The following is a 14,294-nucleotide window of genomic DNA, read 5'->3' as shown; positions in this document are numbered from 1 at the left end:
CCTACTCCTCTTGGGGGGAAGGGAAAGGGGCTGTAGGTCGAATCCAATCACTAATGGCCAATGACATAATGAAACCTGGATAAAAATCTCTTAAACAGGGTTCGGAGAGCTTCCAGGCAGGTGGGCACACAGAGGTGCTGTGAGGGCAGCCCTCCCGCCCTTCACCCCCCGTGCTGCGCATCTCTTGCACTTGGCTGTTCCCGAGTTGTGTTCTTTACAATAATCTTCTAACAGTAAAGTGTCTCCCTGAGTTCTGTGTCGTCCCAGGGAATTGCTGAACCTCAGGGGAGCTGTGGCAATCCCTCAGTTTCTAGTGGGCAGGGTAGAAATGTGGGCATTCTGGGCACCCCGCTTGTGGGTGGCGAAGGGAGGGCGGTCTCCCTGGGCTAATCCGTTAACCAGTAGTTTCGCGCTAATTCAGCTGGTGTCAGAGAACTGGGGAATAGGTCGTCGATGCTGGAAAGGGCAACGCGGTGTTTGGTGCCAGTCAGGGAAGAAGGCGCAGAGGGAAGGTGTAGTCCTGCCTTCCGCAGAGCAGGGTGAGGTTCGGCCCTGTAAGGCCGCAGGAGTGGGCGAGGCTGGAGCGAGCGCGGCAAGAAGGCAGAAGCGCGCCTCCCAGGCAGCGTGGGCGAGAGAGGACGGTTGGCCGAGAGGCAGAAGCTGGCTAGCGGCGAAAGGCCCGCGTTCCCGAGCGCGCGGCACCGCGGCCAGGGCAGGAGGAGGCCGGGCGGCCCCGCGGCCCTGCGCAGAGAGCCCGGTTGCACCACCAGGCGGGCAGCAAGGGGGCGCAGCGCGGCGCGGCGCGGCAGGGATTCACGGGCGACCACCCGGCGCAGTAGCGGCCGCGTCTTGGCCTCAGAAGTAAGTCGGGGTGCTGCGGGCCGGGGCAGGGGGTGGGCGCTCGCCGGGGGCGTGCTGGGGCCGGGCGAGGGTCGGGCAGTCCACCCCGGGCCCCTGCCGGGGAACAGCCGTCTCCTGAGTCGAGGCCGCCGGGCTGCAGCCGGGACGGCCGGAAAGCCGCTTCCAGCTGCCAGAAGGGGGCGGGGCTTCCGGTGGGGCAGCCTTAGGGACCTCGCGGCCCGGGGCAGCGCGGCCTCCGCGCGCTGCTGGCGTTCTTCCCTGCGGGACCCGGGCTGGCTCGGCCCGGCTGTTAGTGCGCATGCGCGGCGACGCGGCCTGAGAATGCTGCCTGAGAGCCTGGGTTCCCGCGCCCTGTCCCCCTCCCACGGGCCCCTGGCCGCGTGCCCCACGCCCACGTTAGGGGCAGAGCCGCAGGACCTACCCGCCGCTAGAAAGCACGGGTGACTAGGACCTGCGTGTGGGGAAAGGCTTCCTAATGACCCAGAGCCTACGTGCCATGAAAAAAAAGATTGATACATAATAACATTAAAAAGCGGAAGCTGGGGCCGGGCGCGGTGGTTCACGCCTGTAATCTCAGCACTTTGCGAGGCCGAGGCAGGCAGATCACTTGAGGTCAGGAGTTCGAGACCAGCTGGGCAACATGGTGAAACCGTGTCTCTACTAAAAATAACAAAAATTAGTCGGTCGTGCTCCTGGTGGTGCTCCTGTAATCCCAGCTACTCGGGAGGCTGAGGCAGGAGAATCACTTGAACTCGGGAGGTGGAGGTTGCAGTGAGCTGAGATTGCACCACTGCACTCCAGCCTGGACGACAAGAGCGAAACTCCGTGTCATTAAAAAAAAAAAAAAAAAAAAAAGGATAGGCCAGACGCTGTGGCTCACGCCTGTAATCCCAAAACGTTGAGAGGCCTAGGTGGGAGAATCTCTTGAGTCCAGGAGTTGGAGACCAGCCGGGCCAACATGGCGAAAACCCCTCTGCAAAAAATAAGAAAAGTTCGTTTCAGCTACTCTGGAGGCTGAGGTGGGAGGATCGCTTTAGCCAGGGAGGCAGAGCTTGCTGTCAGCAGAGATGGTGGCTCTGCACTCCAGCCTGGGTGAGGGAGTGAGACCCTGTCTCACAAAAATAAAAGAAAAGAAAAGAAAAAGGAAAAAAAAAATCCCCTACCGTTAATTAAAGACAGATGGCAAACTGGGAAAAAATATTTGCAACATCTATCACAGATAAAGGGTTGAGATCCCAAGTACGTAAATAACTCAAACATTGAGGGAACCAAAGACCAAATAGGCAAAAGACATGAACTGACAATCTGCACAAAAGTGACATAAAACTGGCCCTTCAATGAAAAGATGTTCCGTTTCTCCCATAGGAGGAGAAATGCAGGGTACTCTGAGATACCATCACGGTTCTAACTGATCCAGTTGCTAAGTGTAAAGCAACAAGACAGGCTGTGGGGTAACAGATGCTCTCATACATTGCTGGTGGGAATGCAAGATGGTCCAACTCCTAGAGAGGAACATTTAGTATTGTTTAACGAAACTACATATGCATTTACCCCTTGACCCAGCAATTCTACAGGTAGGAATTTACTCTGGAGAAACGCCTACACCAGTATAAAAGTGTATATATGTACAGGGTCACTCATTGCAGCATTGTTTGCAATGGCAAAATTTTGGAAACAACTTCAGTACCAATAGATAGGCAATTGGGTGAATAAATCCTGGTACATCCACACAATGCACTTAAAATTAAACAGTGAGGAAGGTCTCTGAACTGATGTGGAGTGATTTCTAGGGTATACAGTACTAGGAAGTGAACAAAAGTTAAACAGAGAGTACTGTATTAGGCTACTTTTTGTGTGAAACATTCAAGTATCTCCTTATTTTGGGAAAGAAAAAGAGAAAGAAAAGGGAAAAAAGAAACCTAGGAAGAAAAAACTAGAAACTAATAAATTGGCTACTTGCAGTGGGTGGATGAGAATGGGGTGAAAGTCTAAGAGGAAATGACACATATCCAGGAATACCTTTTTTGGGGGCAGTTTTGACTTTTCAAAACATGTTAATGTTTTAGTATTTAAAAAGTAAAACTAAATCAAATAAGATGGGGGAAAAGAAACCTAAAATTGAATACGAACAGAAGTGAACAAATGAGCTAAAATGCATAGTAAATTAACCATAGAAATGCAAACTCAAATAACTTTGAACACAGCTCTTTGACTATACACCTGTGTGTAAACAAAACTACAAAGAAATTTTGCACTTAGTTGGTAGTGATCTGGTATAGCAATTCTGAAAATATTTTCTGTGTATTGTAGGATTAAGCAAATAAGTAAATATGATGATATTCTTGGGAGCTGGGATCCTCACTATGAGAGAAGAAAGATAAAAATATGGAGTGAAGGGAGGCAAAGAAGATCTCCATGAATTGGAATGAGAGATTTCACAGATTACTTATTAATTACGAAGATAAAAAAGGAACCGTTATAGTGAAGAAACTTGGAAACTTGGTAGATAACACTTAACTTTTCGTTTTTTTGGAGACAGAGTCTCGCACTGTCACCCAGGCTGGAGTGCAGTGGTGTGATCTCGGCTCACTGCAACCTCTGCCTCCCAGGTTCAGACAATTCGCCTGCCTCAGCCTCCTGAGTAGCTGGGATTACAGGCACACATCACCACACCTGGCTAATTTTTGTATTTTTAGTAGAGACAGGGTTTCGCCATGCTAGCCATGCTGGTGTTGAACTCCTGGCCTCAAGTGATCCGCCCACCTCGGCCTCACAAATTGCTGGGATTACAGGTGTGAGCCACCGCGCCTGACCTACTTTTCATTTTGACTTAAGAGTTTATTTCTAAGATCTGTCTGCTGAGAGAGCTGGGGAGCAGGGCCACCCAAGTAGCAATGAGCATTCCTGATGCCCATATCTTGTTTTCTAAATACCATTGTCCATTAAAAGGAGCCAGAGCTCCTGGGAGAAATGGCTCATTGTGGGAAGGGGAGGGAAGGTCAACGATGAGTCAGGAGCAGCTTGTTCAAAACACAAGGAGGTGCTCAAAGAATAATAGAGACAGGTCAGAAGGACACAGGGGTCAGCTTGATGGGGCTCCAGTGGCCAAACCTGGAACAATTTGAATATCAAAATTAATAATGGCAATAATGAATTATCACATTGAATAAAAGAGAATCCATGAGTCCAGAGTAGTACTAAAAAGCAAATAAACTTACCAACAAATACATTAACAGAGGTAGAAGAGGAGAATGCCAGCTAATGATTGCTGAAGGAACAACAGAGTTGGAAAAGTTGGCTAGTCTGAAGGTAGCGAGTTATCTCAATTGATTGTTCATAGTCAGTTACAGATTGAACTCTTTGTTCTGTTCTTTTCCCCCTTCTCACTACTGCATTTGACTAATCATACAGAAAAAGTTACCACATTGTAGGCTGGGTGCGGTGGCTCACGCCTGTAATCCCAGCACTTTGGGAGGCCAAGGCATGTGGATCACCTGAGCCTGACCAACATGGAGAAACCCTGTCTCTACTAAAAATACAAAATTAGCTGGGCGTGGTGGTGCATGCCTGTAATCCCAGCTACTCAGGAGGCTGAGGCAGGAGAATGACTTGAACCCGGGAGGTGGAGGTTGCGGTGAGCTGAGATCGTGCCATTGCACTCCAGCCTGAGCAACGAGTGAAACTCCATCTCAAGAAACAAAAAACAAACAAAGTTACCATGTTGCAACTAACACAGTCATGACTGATTCAGGTGGGCGCTTACTGGGTGTCTTGGTCTGTTTTATGCTTCTGTAACAGAATACCTGAGACTGGGTAATTTATAATGAACAGAAATTTATTTGCCTTACGGTTCTGGAGGCTGGGAAGTCCAAGATTGAGGAGCCACATCTGGTGAGGGCCTTCTGGCTGCATCATCTCATGGTGGAAAGCAGAAGGCAAGAGGGTGGGCAAAGGAAAGAGAAAGGAAGGGGCCAAACTCATCCCTTTATCAGGAGCCCACTCCCACAATAACAGCAGAGCCTTTATGACCTAATCACCCACCTCTCCACACTGTTGCACTGGGGATTACATTTCCAACACATGCACTTGGGGAATACATTCAAACCATAGCATTGGGGAATAAGATGCCAAAGCCCCACTCCACAGATTACGTATGAATTACAAATATATACAAGGAACCTTTACAGTGGTTCTTCTGGAAGCCACCTTAACCATGTGAACAAAGTCAGTGTCACCAATTTGAACTGACATCCTATCCCAAAAATGCATAACCTGAATTGGATTTAGGAAACATTAGACAAACACAAATTGAGGGACCAGCTGCAATATAATGGGGCTAACTGCTTCTTTTCCGAGAAAACACCAAATGGCGGATGACACCGGTGCAGCGGGGGGGCCCCGGAGGCCCTGGTGGCCCTGGGTTGGGGAACCGTGGTGGCTTCCGTGGAGGTTTCGGCAGTGGCATCCGGGGCCGGGGTCGCGGCCGTGGACAGGGCCGGGGCTGAGGCCGCAGAGCTCGCGGAGGCAAGGCCGAGGATAAGGAGTGGATGCCCGTCACCAAGTTGGGCCACTTGGTCAAGGACATGAAGATCAAGTCCCTGGAGGAGATCTATCTCTTCTCCCTGCCCATTAAGGAATCAGAGATCGTTGACTTTTTCCTGGGGGCCTCTCTCAAGGATGAGGTTTTGAAGATTATGCCAGTGCAGAAGCAGACCCGTGCCGGCCAGCGCACCAGGTTCAAGGAGTTTGTTGCTATTGGGGACTACAATGGCCACGTCGGTCTGGGTGTTAAGTGCTCCAAGGAGGTGGCCACCGCCATCCGTGGGGCCATCATCCTGGCCAAGCTCTCCATTGTCCCCGTGCGCAGAGGCTACTGGGGGAACAAGATCGGCAAGCCCCACACTGTCCCTTGTAAGGTGACAGGCCGCTGCGGCTCTGTGCTGGTGCGCCTCATCCCTGCACCCAGGGGCACTGGCATCGTCTCTGCACCTGTGCCTAAGAAGCTGCTCATGATGGCTGGTATCGATGACTGCTACACCTCAGCCCGGGGCTGCACTGCCACCCTGGGCAACTTCGCCAAGGCCACCTTTGATGCCATTTCTAAGACCTACAGCTACCTGACCCCCGACCTCTGGAAGGAGACTGTATTTACCAAGTCTCCCTATCAGGAATTCACTGACCACCTCGTCAAGACCCACACCAGAGTCTCCGTGCAGCGGACCCAGGCTCCAGCTGTGGCTACAACACAGGGTTTTTATAGAAGAAAAATAAAGTGAATTAAGCGTGAAAAAAAGAAAATGGGGCTAACTTTTTTTTTTTTTTCCAAGACCAAGTCTCACTCTGTTGCCCAGGCTGGAGTGCAGTGGCCCGATCTTGGCTCACTGCAACCTCCGCCTCCCAGGTTCAAGCGATTCTCCTGCCTCAGCCTCCTGAGTAGCTGGGATTACAGGTGTGCACTACCACGCCCAGCTAATTTTTGTATTTTTAGTAGAGATGGGGTTTTACTACGTTGGCCAGGATGGTCTCGATCTCTTGATCTCGTGATCTGCCCGCCTCGGCCTCCCAAAGTGCTGGGATTACAGGCCTGAGCCACCGTGCCCAGCCAATTTTTGTATTTTTAGTAGAGACAGGGTTTCACCATGTTGGCCAGGATGATCTCAAACTCCTGACCTCAAGTGATCCACCTGCCTTGGCCTCCCAAAGTGCTGGGATTACAGGCTTGAGCCACCGGGCCCAGCCGGGGCTGACTTTTAACAGATGTCAAGGTCATGAAAGACTAAGGAACTGTTCCAGATTAAAAGGGAATAAAGAGACATGATAGCTAAATGACATGTGTGTCCTTGAATTGGGAAAAATGATACTGCTAGCGAGAATGTTATTTGGGACAATTGACTAAATGTGAATAGCAGTTATTAGCATTGGATGGATGCTGATATCTGAATCTGAATATTGCAGTGTCAGATTTTCTGCATCTGATCGTTGCAGTGTGGTTATGTTGCAGAAATGTTCTTAGGAAATACAGCTTGAACTACTAGGGTGAAGGGTCATGCTTTCTGCAATTTAATCTCAAATGGTTCTGGAAAGAAAGTTATACTTTGTACCACTGAGTGGATATACAGTAATTCCCCCCTTAGCTGTGCTGTTGCTTTCCAAGGTTTCAGTTACCTGTGGCCAACTGCAGTTTGAAAATACTAAATTTAAAAAAAACAAAAAAATATAAAATGGAACATTCCAGAACATTTCATAAGATTTGTTTATTTAATTTTGATAGATTTAGAGGGTACAAGTACCCCTGTTTTGTTACATGGGTATATTGGGAAGTGGTGAAGTCTGGATTTTGAGTGCAGCCATCACCCCCGATTGTGTACATTGTACCAAGTAATTTCTCATTGTTCACCCCTCCCACCCTTCTGAGCCTCCAATGCCTGTTATTCTACTCTCTGTGTCCACATGTACACATTACTGAGCTCCCACTTAGAAGTGAGAACATAATTCATGAGTTTTAAATTGTGTGTGGTTCAGAACAGCATGATGAAATGTCACACCTTCCTCTTCTGTCTCACCTGGGACACGAATCATCTCTTTGTCCAACAGATTCTCCCATTTGTCACTTAGTAGCTCTCTTGGTGATCAGATCGACTGTTGTGGTATCACAGTGCTTGTGTTCTAGTCATCCTTACTTTATTTAATTTTATTATTAATTATTACCCTATTTCATTATTAGTTGTTAATTTGTTATTGTGCCTAATGTATAAACTTTGTCATAGGTAAGTAATAGGAAAAAACAATATATATAGGGTTCAGTACTGTCTGTGCTTTGGGCATCCACTGGGGGTCTTGGAACATACCTCTTGTGGATAAGGGGGGACTATTCTACCACAATTTGCTTAATATGTTCCTTATTGAACATTTAAAATTTTCCAATTAAAAAAATAATTCTTGGCCAGGTGTGGTGGCTTATGTGTATGATCCTAGGGCTTTGTAAGGCAAAGGTGGTTAGATCGTTTGAGGCTAGGAGTTCGAGACCAGCCTGGGCAACATAGCAAGAACCCATCTCTGTAAAAAATACAAAAATAATTAGCTGGCAATGGTGGTTTGTGCCTATAGTATCAGCTACTTGGGAGGCTGAGGCAGGAGGGTCAGTTGGGCACAGAAGTTTGAGGCTACAGTGAGCTATGATAGCACCACTGCACTCCAGCCTGTGATATACCGTCTTAAAAAAAAAAAAATTTTTTTTTTTTTTTTTTTTTGAGACGGAGTCTCGCTCTGTCACCCAGGCTTGAGTGCAGTGGCACCATCTCGTCTCACTGCAAGCTCTGCCTCCCGGGTTCATGCCATTCTCCTGCCTCATCCTCCTGAGTAGTTGGGACTACAGGCGCCCGCCACCACGCCCAGCTAAGTTTTTGTATTTTTAGTAGAGACTGGGTTTCACCATGTTAACCAGGATGGTCTCAATCTCCTGACCTTGTGATCCGCCCGCCTCAGCCTCCCAAAGTGTTGGGATTACAGTCGTAAGCCACTGCGCCCGGCCAAAAAAATCATTTTTATAAGGATTGTTGCTATTAAAGCCTTCACAGGCTGGGCGCGGTGGCTCCTGCCTGTAATCCTAGCACTTTGGGAGGCCGAGGTGGGCGGGTCACTTGAGGTCAGGGGTTCGAGACCAGCCTGGCCAACATAGTGAAACCCCATGTCTACTAAAAATACAAAAATTAGCTGGGCATGGTGGTGGGCACCTGTAGTCCCAGCTACTTCGGAGGCTGAGGCAGGAGAATCACTTGAACCCAGGAGGCGGGGGTTGCAGTGAGCCAAGATCATGCTTCTGCACTCCAGCTTGGGTGACAGAGTGAGACTCTGTCTCAATAAATAAATAAATAAATAAACATTAAAAAAGAAGAAAATAAGAGGTTGTACGGACCGTGGGAGGTGAGAGCGGTAGATTCTGAAGGCAGCTGCTTATGCTGTTGTGCACAGGATTCTCATATTACTGCAGACACTCTCCACACCATGCTTACGCCAGAGTTTGTTTTGTTTTTTTTTTTTTTTGAGACGGAGTCTTGCTGTGTCGCCCAGGCTGTAGTGCATTGGTGCAGTCTCGGCTCACTGCAATCTCCGCCTTCTGGGTTTAAACAATTCTCTGCCCCAGCCTCTTGAGTAGCTGGGATTACAGGTGCGTGCCACCATGGCCAGCTAATTTTTGTATTTTTAGTAGAGATGGGGTTTCACCATCTTGGCCAGGCTGGTCTTCAACTCCTGACCTCGTGATCCACCCGCCTCGGTCTCCCAAAGTGCTAGGATTACAGGCGTGATCCACTGCACTTGGCCTGCCAGATTTTTTAAGTTAATGACACCCCTGGCATTGTCCTAGGATTCATGGGTCTAATCCCAGCTACAATGCCTAAATTTAGACTTGGACAATAGGGGATTTGTAATTAGCTGGATCATTGCCTCTAGAAGATTTTCTTGACTAAGAACCACAATATGAAGCTTTGTGTTTGAGGACCTCATAATTCTCCAAGACAGTTTGTGAAAATCAGTATAAATCTAAAATTGAAAGGAAAATGTGTTTGATCTGAAAAATACTGAGTCAAAAACAAAAGTCACTTTTAATGGGAGTGTACATTGGTATAACTGCTTTGGAAAACAGTTTAGCGTCATCTCTTAATTCTGCACATTAATTAGCTTGCTGGGCGTATGCCTGGTGTAGTAATGGGTCCACACCCAGAGAAATGCTTGCCCAGGGGCTCCAGGAGACAAGTGAGTGGATGTTCAGAACAGTATTACTTGTTAGAGGAAACAAACTGGAGATAACCCCATGTTGATCCCCAGAAGAATGGCTAAACAAAGTAGGATATGATCACAAAGAGAATATTAGATAGCAGTGAACATGAATAAAATGCAGCTTTGCAAAATTATATGTGTGAATCTTAGAAACATTGAACAGAAAGAATGCAAGGCTTGGAAATCTACTTATTGAATAATATTCTTATAAAGCAAAAAAACAAAAACAAAAACAAAAAACCATACCTGGCCTCAGCTCTTTTTTTTTTTTTTTTTTGACACAGAGTCTTGCTCTGTCGCCCAGGCTGGAGTACAGTGGCATGATCTCGGCTCACTGCAAGCTCTGCCTCCTGGGTTCATGCCATTTTCCTGCCTCAGCCTCCCAAGTAGCTGGGACTACAGGCGCCCACCACCATGCCTGGCTAATTTTTTAAAATATTTTTAGTAGAGACAGGGTTTCACCATGTTAGCCAGGATGGTCTTGATCTCCTGACCTCGTGATCCGCCCACCTCGGCCTCCCAAAGTGCTGGGATTACAGGCGTGAGCCACCGCGCCCAGCCTATCAGCTCTTGTTTTATGAGAAACCCCAGCAGTGATAGGATGTCTCATTTGAAATTTTCTTTGTGGTAGGGCAATTATGCACAACATCTGTAAACACTTCCCGGGCATCAGACTTGATTCATTTTCCTATTTATTTCCTCCTCTTTGGGAGAGAGTATTCTAATTAACATCATGTATGTCCTACCACAGATTAAAGAATCCCCCATTCCCCTAGACCAAGAAGGACAGGCTGCAAGTCTTTGCTTGAAATTGTTGTGCTGAAAGTGAAGCATTCAGGGTTCCGATGGCAGAATTAGGACTCCATCCTTAGGGTAGCAGGAGAAGTCTGGTAGTGCCTTTAGAAAAGGAAGGTTAAGGTCGGACGCAGTGGCTTACACCTGTAATCCCAGCACTTTGGGAGGCTGAGGCAGGTGGATCACCTGAGGTCAGGAGTTTGAGACTAGCCTAGCCAACATGGTGAAACACCGTCTCTACTAAAAATACAAAAATTACCTGGGCATGGTGGCGGGCGCCTGTAATCCCAATACTTAGGAGGCTGAGGCAGGAGAATCGCTTGAACCTGGGAGGCGGAGGTTATAGTGAGCCGAGATCGCGCCACTGCACTCCAGGCTGGGTGACAGAGTGAGACTCCGTCTCAAAAAAAAAAAAAAAGGAAGGTTAAGAGTTAATAGATTAATCGATTCAGCTCTCAGTTCCTCATCAGAATTAGGGAGGATTAACATGAGGAAAGAAATCCAGAATAACTAGTTAAGCCCATACATTGCACCTCCTTCACCAGATAACCCATCAGGAGTGCCAAATTTGGCTACTTTTGTCTGTCACTCATTTTATTCAGCAAAACCTTAAGCCAACTTCATTATTTTGCCAGGAAAACAGACCCATTTCCTGCCCTTGAAGGTTTGCAGTCTCAAGGGGGAAAGCAGTACAACTTTTACAAGCAGTTATCAAGGTAGGTGGGTGGTGTTGCAGGCAAGCGTGGAAGGGGCCCACCTGGCTAGGGGGCAGGCCATACCTCCCTGGGAGGTGACGTTTGACCTATGAGACGAGCCCTAAAGGACAGGTAGGGATCCCCCGCGGATGCCGCGCTGGCGAGGCAGGGCCTGAGCAGCCAGTGGAGGAGGGCAGCGGGAAGCGCGCTCTGCAGGAGCCAGACGTCCCAGCCCTTGTGGCCAGAGGTGGCAGGGGCGTGGCCTGAGCGGGGCTGGCGCGGGCAGGATTTGGGGCTGTGCCAGGGGCGTTCCGACCTGGCCCTTTCCCACGGTCGGTTCCGGCTGCCACGCCTCCACTGCCATCTGCGCTGTCCTTGGCGACTACGCCTTCACCCCACTGGCTGCGTTTCAGCGGTCCCAGAGCCGGGCGGGTGCGGGGCCAGGAGGGCTCCGCGGCCGGTATCAGGCCTGCAGGTAGGGACGCGCGGCCGCCTGGGGCTCTGGGGACTCGGCTGTCCAGGTGCCGAAGTCGCCGCTCCCACGGGGGACTCAAGCCCGTGAGTGGGTTTCCTAAGAACTTACCAGATTGCGCGGCTCGGGTTTCCTGCCTTGGATCCTGCTTTTTATTCCCCAGGGGGAGTTATTTATAGACAGGAATCGTGTGTTCAAGGCCTGGCTCCTCGGACTCGGCGTTTTTCTTGTTCAAGGTGCTTCAATGGGGGCTGGATGCCATCATCTTCCAGGGCTGGAATCTTGTAGAAAACGAGCTGTACAGGCAGGAGTTCGGTTCAGCCCTATCATCTGTTCTTGGCCTCTTCTGCAAACGGGCTAATTCTCTGTTTAGGGCTTTATCATTTTATAACCCAGTAACATACTAGCCCTGTGGTTGGGTTGTTTCTTCCTATTTTTTTTTTTTTTTTTTTTCAAATATAGTCAGGGTCTCACTCTGTGCTCAGGCTGGATGGAGTGCATTGATGTGATCACAGCTCACGGCAGCCTTGAACTCCTGGGCTCAAGCAGTCCTCCCTTTTCAGCCTCCGAGTATCTGGGACCACAGGTGTGCAGGCCACCACACCCAGCTTTTTTTTTTTTTTTTTTTTTTTTTTGAGAGGGGGACTTGCTCCGTCGCCCAGGCTGGAGTACAAGTGGCATGATCGCGGCTCACTGCAGCCTCGACCTCCCCAGGAGTAGCTGGAACTACAGGCACACACCACCATGCCTGGCTCATTTTCTTTATTTTTGTAGAGATGTGGTTTCACCATGTTGCCCAGGCTGGTCTTGAACTTGAGTTCAAGTGATCTGCCCACCTTTGCCTCCCAAAGTGTTAGGATTACAGGCGTGAGCCACCACAGCTGGCCGCCTGGCTAATTTTTAATTTTCTGTAGAGATGGAGTCTCCCTGTGTAGCGAAGACTGGTCTCAAACTCCTGGCCTCAAGTGATCCTTCTGCTTTGGCCTCTCAAAGTGCTGGCATTATAAGTGTGAGCCACTGTGCCTGGTCCGTATTGTTGTTTTATCACAAGCTACCTGCAGTGCATTTGGGCTAAACATGTGGTTTGCATAAAACCATTTTAAAAATCACAAATTGACCTGCAAAGCAAGGCGTATCAACAGAGGGGCATGGCAGCTTCATGGGACCCCCCCACATAGGAGACTCAATCCTGGGTGCCTCTATAGAAACATAAATTCAGTGAAAACAAAGGAGCTAGTTCCGATGGCTAGAGAATGTAAAGGGATGAAGGTAATGCCCCCCTTCTCCCACCGGAGTCTTTCCAGGGAATTTATTTCCAGCTCCACTAAATTTATAGCATCAAGGGTTTATAATAGGTAGTTTTTTTTTTTTAGACTGAGTCTTGCTCTGTCTCCCAGGCTGGAAGGCAGTGGCGCGATCTCGGCTCACTGCAAGCTCCGCCTCCTGAGTTCACGCTATTCTCCTGCCTCAGCCTCCCCAGTAGCTGGGACTACAGGCGCCCGCCACCACGCCCGGCTAATTTTTTTTTGTATTTTTAGTAGAGACGGGGTTTCACCGTGTTAGCCAGGATGGTCTCGATCTCCTGACCTCGTGATCCACCCGCCTCGGCCTCCCAAAGTGCTGGGATTACAGGCGTGAGCCACCGTGCCCAGCCAGTTTTTTTTCTTTTAAGCAGTGTGATTGGCTTTCCCTAAGTATGGAAGTCTCAGTCCCAGAATATGTTCAGGTTGGCAGGGGAGAAATTCGGTTGTCATGTGACTCACTGGCCCCTTTCATGGAGCTTTTAGCCACAGGAGAGAATGCATCTGTGCTGGTTTTGCTGCAGTGTCTGGAGTTCCCAGCTGAGTCCGCTGTTGAACAGTTCTCTTCCTGTGCTTTGCTGGGTGACACATACACTCCCAGGGCGTCTGTTTCAGGTTCTCTTTAAGGCTCTCCCGACCCTTCAGTCCTGCCAGCTTTGCACTCTTCTCTGCCCCAGCTAGTCTCTGGCCTTGCACCCTGGGGCCCTTATTGCCCCCTTCTCAGGGCTCAGTGTGCTCTACAGGATCCCACCCAGCAGTCCTCAGGCTGCAGTTTAATCAGGACGCTTCCAGCCTCCTTCCCACACTGTGGGGTCCTACTCTTAATTTTCTTTCTTTTTTTTTTTTTGTTTGAGGTGGGAGTCTTGCTCTGTCGCCCAGGCTGGAGTGCAGTGGCGCAATCTCGGCTCACTGCAACCTCTGTCTCCTGGATTCAAGTGATTCTCTTGCCTCAACCTCCTGAGCAGCTGGGACTATATGCGCACCACCATGCCTGGCTAATTTTTGTATTTTTAGTAGAGATGGGGTTTCACCATGTTGGCCAGGCTGGTCTCGAACTCCTGACCTCAGGTGATCCACCCACCTCGATCTCCCAAAGTGCTGGGATTACAGGCGTGAGCCACCGCGTTTGGCCCCTATTCTTAGTTTTCTAAATTAATGGGATGATAAAAGCAGCAGCTCAGGACTTGGAAACTGACTTGTTTAAACTAACACAGTTGCTAGATAAAGTGACTTAACTTGAAGGAACAGTTCAAGTGGTTGGGACTTCTGGCACCATGATTGACCAGTTGAGGAAAATTCAGGCAGATGGGCTTTTCCGTGCCTGAAAAAGGCAACTCGATTTACTGGGAAGGAACTCCCCACCCCAACTTTGTGTAATAGTTCCCCCACGAA

At 49.0% G+C, this 14,294-nt stretch overlaps 1 protein-coding gene and 1 pseudogene across 3 annotated transcripts in view; both read left to right on the top strand.

Annotated features, from left to right (window-relative positions):
- The first annotated feature begins 685 nt into the window (after positions 1-685).
- HLCS (holocarboxylase synthetase) overlaps positions 686-14,294 on the top strand; it is a 241,156-nt gene continuing 227,547 nt past the window's right edge. Inside the window, exon 1 of one of the 2 annotated variants that reach the window (XM_030806312.1) lies at positions 686-861. The gene's annotated coding sequence lies outside the window, so the exon portion shown is untranslated. Of the gene's footprint in view, positions 862-11,055; positions 11,605-14,294 lie in introns of those variants that run through there. The other variant, XM_012501910.2, reaches the window with a different exon arrangement.
- LOC100593331 lies at positions 5,213-6,154 on the top strand (annotated as a pseudogene). Its single transcript, XR_123487.4, has one exon. The product of XR_123487.4 is annotated as a 40S ribosomal protein S2 pseudogene (transcript).

The sequence above is a fragment of the Nomascus leucogenys genome, chromosome 25 (genome assembly GCF_006542625.1).
Source record: "Nomascus leucogenys isolate Asia chromosome 25, Asia_NLE_v1, whole genome shotgun sequence".
In the NCBI taxonomy this organism is placed as follows: Eukaryota; Metazoa; Chordata; class Mammalia; order Primates; family Hylobatidae; genus Nomascus; species Nomascus leucogenys.
This window is presented reverse-complemented; position numbering and strand designations above follow the sequence as displayed.